This window comes from Silene latifolia, chromosome Y (genome assembly GCF_048544455.1).
Source record: "Silene latifolia isolate original U9 population chromosome Y, ASM4854445v1, whole genome shotgun sequence".
Taxonomy (NCBI): Eukaryota; Viridiplantae; Streptophyta; class Magnoliopsida; order Caryophyllales; family Caryophyllaceae; genus Silene; species Silene latifolia.
The window spans coordinates 144081320-144094232 of record NC_133538.1 but is presented as its reverse complement, the minus strand read 5'-3'; the positions used below and the strand labels follow the sequence as shown (position 1 = coordinate 144094232).

Here is a 12913-nt window from a genome sequence, read left to right as displayed (position 1 = left end):
CTCAAGAAGAACAAAATCGAGTTTGGTGAAATGGTTGGTGTCTTTTCTTGCATTGATGGTGTTCCCTACGACCTTGTGCCATACTCTTATGCCCGGATGGTGGACTAAAAGAGCACGACTCGCATGAAAGTCTTCAAATTTCCTTTCGGAAATCACCTCCCAGAGAGGGTCGGGGTCATATTTGCCAACATTCTTAAAATAACTCAGAGAATCACTAAGACCCAAAGCTTTACCCATTTCCTCAAAGGAGATGCGCCTAATAACATTAGCTAGACGAAACTCGATGGTCTCCATGGTCTCAACCTTGTTAACTTTCAAAGAACTCAAAAATTCTAAGGTAAGGGAGGGGTATGTCAATTCTTTTGATTCAAACAATTTCTCCAACCCCATGGCTTTGAAAAAGGCTCTATTTTGCTCAAGGACACCCAATTTTTCTAAGGTATCTTCACAAATAAACTTGGTGGATTGAAATGATTTTCTAGCAAACTTGGCAAAAGTGTCCCTATGGGATTTGGAAATGAAAATTACCCCCAGATAGTTTGCAAGTTGATCAATTTTCGGAGTAGTAGATGTTGTTGCTCCCATGGGAGGTTGTTGTTGTTGTTGCACTTCCAAGTTTGGGTTTGCTACCACCATACCCAATGCTTTCTTTGCTTGAAGAGTCTTTTGCCTTAATGAAAGTGTCTTTGCCTTTGGTGCCTTTGCCTTTGTTGCCTTTGTTACTCCCTTAGTCCTTGCCATTGATGAATTAAACTAAGAAAGGAGTGAAAAATCTTCAATTTCTAGTGCACCCAAATCGATTTAAAGATGAAAGGCTTTGCCTTTATGAATTCAAAAATCGACTCAAAGGTTGAAGATTTTGTGCTTGGTTTTGATTTTTGTTGAAAAAGGAGTGATTGATTTGTTGTTAAAAGGATGTTTTGATTTGATTTTGGTGAATGTTGTTGAGGAATTTTGTTTTTGTGATGGAGAGGATAAGGGTTTTGAGGGTTTGGAGTAGTGTTATGAATGAAGGAATGAAGAAATGAATGTGGGAGGGGGTTTATAAAACCCGAAAATTTTGAACTGCAGGGGCAAGACGGGCGGATTCTCGCTTTAACGGCGGATTCTCGCTTTTTCTCGGGTTGGGAAAAACTCGCCTAAAGACGGGCGTCTTTCAGTGAAGACGCTCGGATTTGCAAACACGGGACGGGCGTCTTCTGCAGAAGACGGGCGGATTCCTTTACAGGGATTTTTTTTGTTTTCCTCAGCCGAGAAGACGGGCGTCTTCCTTTCAGGACGGGAGGATTTTTAAAGACGGGCGGATTAGGATGCAGGACGCCCGTATTCGCTGGCAGTCAAAAATATCAAAAGTTCAGCTCATTTCAGGACGTGCGTCTTCTACCCAATACGTCCGGATTGCTTGAAGATGGGCGGATTCTCCTGAATCCGCTCGGATTCGACCCCTTTGTACCCGGATTCAGCTCCATCCGTGTACAACGCATATCCCTTGTCATTCTTCCATTCTTCTTTATATCTCGTGTTCTTCATTGTGGGGGCACTACTAAGGCATGGATAGCCTAGGCAATTGCCATCCCCACACTAAGCTAAAGCACTACACATTAATTGAAATTATTAGTCACTCCCTCACTTCTCTCAAACATGATAATTATCTTGATCAAAGTATAAAAATCCAAAAATGACAAAAATGCAATACAAGAATTGAAATGCAAGTTAGGGAGTTAGAAATATTTACAAATGGTGGTTTAGGGAGGACTCCACCAAACTCTCATTCTTGATGAGATGTCAAGGGGGCATGTTCAAGGTGTTGTTGATGTTGCTCAACACCTTGAAAAAGTAATCAAATGCTTGTTCATTATCATGATAGAGGTCTTCAATAAACCTTGGCCCTTGTTGTCGGTCTTGATCGATGGCATTGCCAATGTAGGGATTAAAAATCCCTTCAAATTCGTCGTCCCAAAGACCACAAACTTCATTAAGTTGATCATTGAAAATCTCTTGATTTGATGGAGACAACTTTCCCATTTTCTTTTCTTGGCCAATGAGGCCATCTTCTTCATTGCTTGTCTTTGATGAGCTTTGCAAGCTCTCTTTGTCATAATTCACTTGCTCTTTGAATGGAGCATCTTCAATTTTCTTCTTCCATTGGAGTTCCGACTTCTTCCTTTCATCCTTTCGACTATAATGATCGATCATAAAACACGGTTCATGTAAACGGGGAGCTCTCATAGTCTTGTCAAGATTAAAAGTTATACTCTCATCTCCCACTTCTAGAGTGAGCTCTCCATGTTTTACATCAGTCACCGCACCCGCGGTGTGTAAGAAGGGTCTTCCTAGAATGATTGGAATGTTGGAATCTTCCTCCATATCAACAATGACAAAGTCCACTGGGATGAAAAACTTCCCAATTCGTACGGGGACATCTTCCCATATCTCTAATGGTGTCTTCGTCAATCTATCGGCCATTTGGAGTGTGATATTGGTGCATTTAAGCTCTCCCATCCCCAACCTTTTACTCACCGAGTACGGCATAATACTCACACTATCCCCTAGATCACATAAGGCTTTGTTGATCATGGTGTCGCCAATGGTACACGGTATTGAGAAGCTTCCCGGATCCTTTAGTTTTGGAGGTGAAATCCCTTGAAGTATTGCACTACTCACCTTAGTGAAGGCGATAGTCTCAAGTTTCCGGATCGACTTCTTCTTTGTGAGGATGTCTTTCATATATTTCGCATAGGCCGGCACGTGATTGATTAATTCCGTGAAAGGAATTGAGACTTCCAAATTCTTCACAATTTCCATAAACTTTCCAAGTTGGTCATCAAATTTGGGCTTGGCTTGACGACTTGGAAAAGGAAGTCTAATCACAATGGGCTCCTTCTCCTTGGCCTTGTCTTCATTTTTCTTTGAAACCTCTTCTTTTGATGATTCTCCATCTTTGGAGTTTTGCACAATTTCTACCTTATCACTTGCTTCCACAACTTCATCCTCAACTTGCTTCTTCGGTGCTTCATACCTTGTACCACTTCTCAAGTGAATGGCACTAACCGTTTCATGTCTTGGGGGATTACTTTAAGGTGGTAATTGCCCCTTTTGTCTTTGTGAGCTTGAAGATGCTAGTTGAGTCAATTGTGTTTCCAACATCTTGGTGTGAGCTAGAATGTTGTTGATGGTGGTTTCTTTTGTTTGGCTATCTTTTTGCATTTGAGTGAAAAACTCTTGTTGATTCTTTTGCATTTGAAGGACCGCTTTTTGAACATCAAAACCTTGGTTATTTTGGTGATTGTATGGATTTTGATTTTGGTAACCTTGGTTTTGGTTGTAAAAGGGTCTTTGATTTTGGTTTCTCATGGGAGGTGGGGTGTATGTTGTTTGAGGGTTTTGAACATTTTGGCTTTTGTATGAGAGATTTGGATGAAACTTGGTGTTTTCATTGTAATAGTTGGAATAAGGGGTACCACTCTTGTATGCTTGGAAAGCATTCACTTGTTCATTTGTTCCCCTACATTCACTTTGGTCATGTCCCAAAGTTCCGCAATTCTCACATATCCCACTTGGGATTGATGAGGATGCCGTCATGGCATTAACATGATGCTTTGGTGATTTTGAGGATTCTTTAAGTCTAGCCATAGCTTGTTCAAACTTCAAATTGATTGTGTCAATGTGAGCACTAAGTTGAGCACCCAATTGAGTAACGGAGTCTACTTCATGCCTTCCTCCTCAAGTAGCCTTGCGACGTCTACTATATTGTGAGTTATGGACCGCCATTTCCTCAATCTTGTTCCATGTTTGATTGTCATCAACTTCGGTGAACATTCCATTTGATCTCATGTTGAGAATGTTCCTTGAATCTTCATATAGACCGTTCCAAAATTGTTGTACCAAGAACCACTCGCTAAGTCCATGGTGAGGACATGAGCGACAAATTCCCTTGAACCGCTCCCAAGCTTCATACAAAGATTCTTCATCCCTTTGCTTAAAACCCGTAATTTGAGCTCTTAGCATGTTAGTCTTTCCCGGTGGGTAGAACTTTTGTAGAAAGCTAGAGCCAACTTCTTCCAAGAATCAATTCCGAGAGTGGCCTTATCAAGGCCCTTCAACCATTGTTTCGCGGTGCCGATTAGAGAAAAAGGAAATAAGACCCATCGAATTTGGTCTTGAGTCACACCGGTTTGAGAAATCGCATCACCATAGTCACAAAAGGTTTCCATATGAGAATGAGGGTCTTCACTAGGCATCCCCCCAAATTGGCTCCTTTCGATTAATTGGATAAAGGCGGATTTGGCAATAAAATTTCCGGTCAAATGTTGTGGTGTGGGAGTACCATTGGGTAGGTTCTCCTCGGTGGGTACGGAATGTGATGAAAATTTAGGCATTGTAGGTTGATTTTGTGAGGTATTTTGTGTTGGGTTGTCCTCACCTTCTCTTGCAAAGGGGTTGATGAACTCAATAGTTGGTTGAATATCCACTACCTCACTAATACCTCTCAAATTCCTCCTAGCAAATCTCCTATTGTTTGTCAAGGTTCTTTCAATTTCACGATCAAAAGGTAACAAATCACTTTGTGACCTTCTAGACATGCAAAATATCAAACAACTCGAAAAAAATTAGAACAAACCTTGAGGAGTTTTACTTCCCCAAGGCAAAGAAAGACACACCTAATAACAATATAAGAAAATATAAATCAAGTTAACACCGTCCCCGGCAACGGCGCCATTTTTGATCGGTCCGTTTCGTGTTCACAATTTAATAGATGTTGTCGTTGGGTCACGTCCGAATCAAAACACAATTTATAGCTTCACAAACAACTCTACAATTAGTAAAGAGGCAAGAAAAGGTCGGATCCCAAGCGACGGGAATTGAGATGAGATTTCTATTGAAACTACTGGTGTCTTAGGGGTGTCACAATTTGGGTTGATGTAGAAGGTCACTAACTAAATAACAATGAAAGTAAATAAGCAAGATGAAATAAAAGGGTTGTAAACAATTGATAAAAAGCACTAGGGTGTCATAGGGTCATAGGGGAATCATGGGAATTGATCATACAAACATGTTCTCAAATTATAAGCAAGCAAATATTGTTGTGATGGATTGAGTTGGGTTATATCTTACAATCCTAGGAAAGTTTGGGTCCCGGAGCCGAATCGATTAGATTGTACAACACCTATAAGTCGACTTAGTCTTCCCTACTCAACAACATGCATGGTATAATGAGACTCGAGTTGGTTTATGTCTTACAAGTCTCATTGAAAAGATAGGTGATGGGTAGAAAATGCAAGGATTCATAGGCTCACATTTCATCAAACATAACATGTGCATGAATTGAGATCAAAACAAGTAAGCAAATAAACTATGAAAGCATATTAATTTAAGCATGAATCATTCCCCATGTTGGTTTCCCCTAATTACCCATTAACCCTAGCTAGGTCACTACTCACTCATTATCATGTTGATCATGCTAGCAAGGTTGTCAATCATACCAACAAAAGGAAACATGATGAATAAATGAAAGTAATTAACAATAATTAAAAAGGGATTAAGAGAATTATACCTACTAATGATTCCAATAATAAAGCAAAGAATAAAAGAAGTACTTGATGCTTGATTGAGAGGTTGTCAATCTCCCAATAATAACCCAAATAATCTTCAATTACCCAAAATAAAGGATGAACAAAAGAGAGATTAAGGAAATAAAACCTGTATTAGAACTTGATTAATTGTTGATTACAATACTAAAGAGAGATTTGATTGATATTAACTACTCTAAATATTGATAAGAAGAACATGATCTTCTAATTAGACTAATGGGGTATTTATAGTGGAAATTAGGTGGATGCATTAGGGTTAACTAAGGGCTAAACTAGTAATTACACTTTTTAGATTGAGCAGGGAGGAGCCGGTATTTTTCGAAGGAAGGGCTTCTTTCTTTGTAGCTTGGAGAAGACGAAACTTCGCTGTACTGGAATCCGTGCGTATTGGAGTCGGGACGGGCGGATTCAGGCAGGGGAAGACGGGCGTCTTCAGGGGAATTCGGGCGGATTCTGGTGGCTGCTAACCTGGGCGTCTTTGAAGGAAGACGCACGGATTGTGCTTGTGGAAGACGGGCGGATTCGGGACAATCCGCTCGGATTGTAGCTCAGCACTATTTCTTCTTCTTTTCTTCCCTTTTCTTCATAAAATTTTTGGGGATTTCCTCGGGGATGCAAGGATCCTTTCTCAACATTGCTCATCTACTATCATATGTACAAAGGCTTTCTAATCTTGTCTCTCCTTGATGCTTGGTCATTGAATTTAATTAATTTAGTCTCGTTTTGCCATGAAAATGCAAGATTTTCACTCCTTTCTTACCAAGGGATCAAAATCTCAAAGAATATGCAAAACAAAGAACTAAAGACAATAAATGACCCAAATATGCACTAAAAAGCATGGGAACAAGGCTAATTCGGGGGCTAAATATGCGCTAATTATGGTCACATCACTTATCGTTATATTTTTTTGGAAAGTTTGAATTGATTGCAAACAAGACCACATTCGTAAATATTTCGTATTTAATTTTGTTGGGAACATGAATATACGATATGGTTCGATTGTACATGTTGAGTGTCGATCACAATGAAACTCTTGTTGTTATATTATTTTGATGATTGAATCGATTGCAAACAAAATTATAACCATTCATAAATAATTTGTATTTAACTTTGTTGAGAGTATGAATATCCGAATATTACTACACTTTTTGCTTAGATGGTTAACTGTTAAAGAATACAATTACATGGAATATATAAGACATTAGTATTAGATTGTACTTTGCGAAGTAACGTAAACATCACACCTCCTCCTCGCCTTCCTCCTAAGACTAATCGCTCTTCTCCCCTTACCCCTAAGAAAAGGAACATACATCGGATGTACTACTTCCGACTTTTTTGTTTTTTGAGCATATATGTATTTTTTTTGAGCTTATTCCCTCAAACTTTATTTGTTTTTGAGCATATATGTGTATTTTTTGAGCATATTAAACTTTATAAGTTAGATTTTAATATTTTTTCCGTCAAAACTCAAATTTAACTAAACTTATAGTAATATTTTTGAGTTTTATTGTAATTTTTTAGAGCATAATGTTTAAATGAAAAAACTCATAAACTTCATAGTAAAACTCATAAACTTTAAAATAAAACTCAAAAACTTTATTAGAATGCTCATAAACTATAGAATTGGAGGTAATACATCAGATGTATAATCCTCTTACTGCTTACCCCTCCTTACTCCTCATCTTCCTTCTCCTTTTCCCCAACCTTCCTCATACCCCTCTACTTCGTCATCCTCTTTATCTCCCTCTTTTTCTCTTCAACCCCGTCGCATCCTAAACCACCTTCTTTTCTTCAACCTCGTATTCCTTCTTCCTTTCCCATTTCTCCTTCCTTATACCTTCTATATTTCCCTATCCTCCTCTTATATATCCTCCATTTCCCCCTCTCCTCAACTTACTCTCATATTATTACTCCTCTCATTTTTCCTCGTACTCCTCCTCCTCCATCCTCCATATATTCCCCTTTCTCCTCCTTCCCCCTTCCTCTTTTTCTTTCCACTTATCGTTCACATCCTTCCATTTCTGATCCCTCTCCCGACCTCATATTCTTTTCCCTTAATCTATTTCTCGACCTACATCCCTTTCTCCTTCCTCATCCATGTTCTCCTCTTACTATTTGTCTTACTCCCCTTATCACTTCCTCCTTCTCTTCCCCCTATTCTTCAGCCCTTTAGCCTCGTTCTGTTCTTTACCTCTTTATTTTTCTCTTTAACGTTGCCGCTTCCTAATACCCATCGTCCTCATTTTTCTCATCCACTTTGTCCCCTTTCCTATTCCTTCTCCACCCCCCCCTTCTATTTTCATGTCTCAATTCTCTTCTTAACCATTATCTTCCTATAATGAATGGCTAGGAAATGGTGGAGTTTTCTTATAATTTTTGTTAATTTCTCATTATAATCACTTCTCTTCCTATTACTACTCGCCTTTTTTTTCTTCTACCCTTCTTTTTCCTCTTTCCCCAGTACCTCTCCTTCTCTCTTGTCCTCCTTTTTCTCTCCTCGTCTTCTCTCCGATATCCTCGCGCCCTCAACCACCTCCTCCGCCCCCACCTCCCCTCTTTATCCTTCTTTTTCTCTCATAATACTCCTCTTCCACTATGTCCTCGAGCTATTCATCCTTATCTTTCCCTCCCTCTTTCTCCTCCACATCCCTTCCTCTTTCCCTTCTTCTCATAGCTCGTGTAACACCCCTGATTTTCGGCAAAAATAAAACTAACTTTTACATATAAAACGCGCCGAAATACAGAGATATTATAATTAATATACAAAGTCTCTATTACAAAATCTCTTTATACAAATGAAAATAAAATGGAACAAATCTTTTACAAAGTCTTTAATTAAAAACTTTACTTGAAATTCCATTTGAACCGCAGCGGAAAGACCTGAAAATAAAATCAGAAGACAAAAAGGAACTACCCCCATGATGAGTAGCCTCGAAGGGAGAAATCACGTCAGCCGGAAAGCTGAGTAACAGATAATACCTCAATATAAGCAGAATAGTTTTTGGTCATGGCGTGGAAACACAGACATGTAAAAATAAAAATAAACAGAGAAAATAATAAAAACACTCCCCGATAACTAATCTCAAGCTCAAAGCTACTCCACAATATAATGGACACTCTCGTCCCAATAATTAACTCAATCTCAACTCATTACTCCATCTCACTCAATACTCCGTCTCATAATATAGTAACCAAATATCGTATTCTCATCGTCGACCCTAAGACCAATGATAAGGGGTGAGTGAACTGGCGGATAAGACCGCGAAACAATATTTCCATCTCAATATCGATCTCAAACTCAAATAACTCAATAACTCAATAACCATGGTCGCTCTGGACCGTAAACATAACTCGGCTCAAAGGCCCCATAACTCATAACTCAATACCAATAACCAATTTTCATCTCAATTTCAATATCGATATTGTCAAAGGTCCAATAATGAACCGTGCTCAACACTTAGAGTAAAACTCTAAACTACTCACCCACAAATCAAGGGACAAAGGAACGACAATTCAAACACAATATAAGAGGCAAGATAGCAATCCCCGTATACGAACACGTCCCAAAAGTCGCATGATAAACTCAACGTTAGCATTATCTCAAACTCATAGTCAAGTAGCTGACAATCCTTAACGCAATCATAAGAGACAATAGTCAATAGATGCCATAATCTGTTCCATATGATTCCGGTCAAACTAATTTATATACACCATGCATCTCATGGATTATAACGCCACTAGAACATACTCCCATATGCAGCCATCATATAACTCCTTTGCATGACCCCTGTCTAAATATCACACTACTAAAATCAAGATCTTTCATTCACAACTCCAAATCGTATCACCAGTATTAACCCATCTCACAAACAATAAATTGTATAATAATAATAATAATAATAATAATAATAATTACTACTCATATATAACAACATATTAAAGTTCGTAACTTTCATTACCTATCTTTACCACGATAACAATTAGCACATAAACAAACAACCCCAAACAATAATAAGAGTAATAGGGACGGTAAAATCGTGTTACCTTAAAATTTCCTAGATAGCCCGAAAAAAAAAACTCTTATGAAACAAACGTGAAAGGGGTGGATGATAGTTAGTCATAGATGCGGTTAGAATGCTTGACGGAACGGAAGCCGATCAATGTTGGTAATTGTTATGGATCAGACACATATATATCCAATTTGGTAAAGAAATCATAGAAGCAGTCATAGATGCGGTTAGAATGCTTGACGGAACGGAAGGCGATCAATGTTGGTAATTGTTATGGATCAGACACACACATATATATCCAATTTGGTAAAGAAATCATAGAAGCACAATGGTGTTCAGGGAAGTAGAAAGAGCAGCCGCAAGAGGTACAATTAGAAGACGAGATTGTGAAAACAAGGGTTTATCCCTTAAGTTCTATTTAAATGGATCATGGAAACATGAGATTTATTTACTAGTATTAAAATACAACATGGGCCCCTAAACTAAATAAGGACCAACACTCATAGGACTAGTAAAACAAAGAAGTTGGTTTTATTATGAGATTTCAAAATTAAATTATTCAACTCCACTTTTACCATCTTAGTAAATATAAATAAGTTTTTCAAATTTGACAAAATTTTGGGTATTACAGCTCGCATCCTGTTATTTGGTATTACATAATCAAACTAATCATGATGGATCTTGTAAGTCAATTACTTGTTTAGAACACAGTGCATCATATATAGATTCCAAGCGGATACGGTATTGGTTAGTTGCCATTATTTCCTTACTATTCCCTCTTTAAATTTCGACTCTCTTATTTCCTTCATATTTCTCATTTGTTTTTATTGATTTTAATATTAATTCACTGCTTTATCCATCACGATCCTACAAACATTCAAAACTGTAACGTTATCTAAGAAAAATAGAAAAACCATCTTACAATCTTAAAATGGAAAAACCCCTTCGTCAACTTATTATAGCCTCTTTTTTCACTCGTGCAAGAAACATTCTCGTCTTCTTGTTTTAAAATAAATAGGCAATAAAAGGAAAAGAATTTGATAGCATCGAATGGTCGTTCAAAAATAGAGGCTCGAGGGAATACTTTCTTTACAATTCCCTCAAGTAACATAAATGTGTCTTGCTTAACATTGAGGTTAACACAGGTTCCTTCAGGATTTCAGAGCCGGTTGCAGCACCGGTAATCAAAGAAAAGCAAGCATTTAACAAGTTGTCACAAGTTCCTTGAGGATTTTGGAGTCGGTTAGAGCAGCGTGTAATCAAAGAAAAGCAAGCATTCAGCAAGTTGACGAAGTCTTTCTTAAAACACAAATTCTCATTGAAGACATGACATATCCGTCACAAGCTTGTGACGGATACCATTTTAGCTCACAATATACCCACTTTTTCTCTCTCTGCAACACTATTTATGTGGTCCCCTTTCTCTACTAACCCCTTTTGTTACCATTTTATCTCACAAAATATCCACCACAAATGGTAACCCGTCACAAGGCAGACCAATTGTTCTTAAATGGTTTTTTATCAACTGAGTTTTATGTAGTTTTGACTTTTCAATCCATTTGTTTCAGCTTTTTGAACTCACTCTAAGTTTCTTTTGACAAAACGGAGTACACCTCATGCAAATTTATTAAAGGGGTAGTATATTCGTGAATCAATGTCCCGCAAAACTTGGTGCGAGCTATCCATCTATACTTATAAAGTACCCTTTTTATTTCATATGACACCTTTTATGTTTTGAAAGAGAATGGAGATAATTTAGTCATTTTAAATGATAATGTACAATGGATTTATTAAAAGTGACAAGTTGATGACATTCTTTATTGATTCTAACTTTTCATTAGGATGCAATAGCCATGTGACTATTAAATGTTGATTAGATATATAAATGAGGTTAAATGAAAATAAGAAATTTGATTCCGAGTGAAATGAGGAGTATTTCACATTTTCTCATTTAGCGCAGGAAAAGTCATTGAATACATAGTATGGCTTTTTGTCTATTGTCTTTCTCTATTGATCTTGTTTACAAAATGAAATCCTCATTCCTTACAATCCGCCTCATTATATCCATCTAAAGCTGTAGACTGATAGTTTTCCTCTCACAAAATGTGAGTGAATAGTGCAAGTAAGTGTTCGTCTAAAGTCAGAATTTGTGCATTCCTTAAATGATAAAGGAGAAGCGAAGCTTGTTTCATGCTTTTGGGACCCCATTCCTGACAATCAAATTCGCAAAACAACATACAAAACCAAATCAATTGTGTTGGTATTATTAGTTTGGCAATTCCTTAAATGATAAAGGAGTCGCGCGCCATACCCCAAGATAGTTATTCGAACTTAGTTTTATACCTTAAGCGTAGCAAGGTCATGAAAGTTACTCTAAGAAGCACACACAATTGAGACTTGTTTTTTTTTTTGGTGTCCGTCTCTAAAAAAGGGAGTTAGAAAGCAATTTTCAGAGTATAGATGTTTCTTTGTGAAAGGTTGGATCCGCATTTATCTGGTAATCAATTCATTACAAACACAAGGTTCCTTTTTTGAGTGCAACTGAACTAAGCTATATGACAAAAACATAGAAAAAGCAAGCACAAGTCATAACAATATCACGTCGGCACCCCAAACGTATTATTACTTGTTGTTAGGGATAAAAATTGATTTTTATCATACGCAACGTGGCACCACTTTACTGGAAAAAAGGGAGACAATTAAGGGCTACGTGGCACACGGCGGTTGGTAAAGAGAAGGAGAGATGGATTGCTGAGGTGGCAAGCTATGGGCCATAAGATTAAGAAAGGGAACAAACACATATTGAAACAAAAGTATCACACGTACAACAAGGGAGGAATCTTTTGAAGTCAACTAACCACCACCTATTCTTTAGGGATTTGACCAAGTATCCAGGAGCAGAAGCAGGGAACGGTTAGACAATTCTAAATTCGATTAAAGCAGCTATAAAAGCGAGGGCAAAGCAACGTACAAGGGGCATTCTATATATCATCGAGCAACACTTGTCTCTAAAAATCCATCAGCAATTGGCGATAATTACTTAGCAACATAAAAATTGTATTTCCTTACTTGGGCATTTTTTACATGATTATAGTGCAAAGTTGACGGGATTCCGACTCCCCCCGCGGTTGTTCCCACACCGGGTTTTCCGCGTCACCAAAAATCTCTCGTGTCATCCTTTTTGTTTATCTTTTCCTTCCTTACTTCATCGCATATTCGCTCTTTAAATTAGTCGTAATCCAATATTAATCGGCCGTAGATCAATCACTATCACTCACAAATTACATAAATAACTCGGTAAATTTTTACCAA

General features: G+C 37.9%; 1 non-coding gene across 1 annotated transcript; it reads left to right on the top strand.

Moving 5' to 3' along the window:
* Positions 1-3901: 3901 nt before the first annotated feature.
* LOC141636903 (small nucleolar RNA R71) lies at positions 3902-4008 on the top strand. The gene has a single exon (XR_012541470.1). It is a non-coding gene; the product is annotated as a small nucleolar RNA R71 (small nucleolar RNA).
* Positions 4009-12913: the final 8905 nt, after the last annotated feature.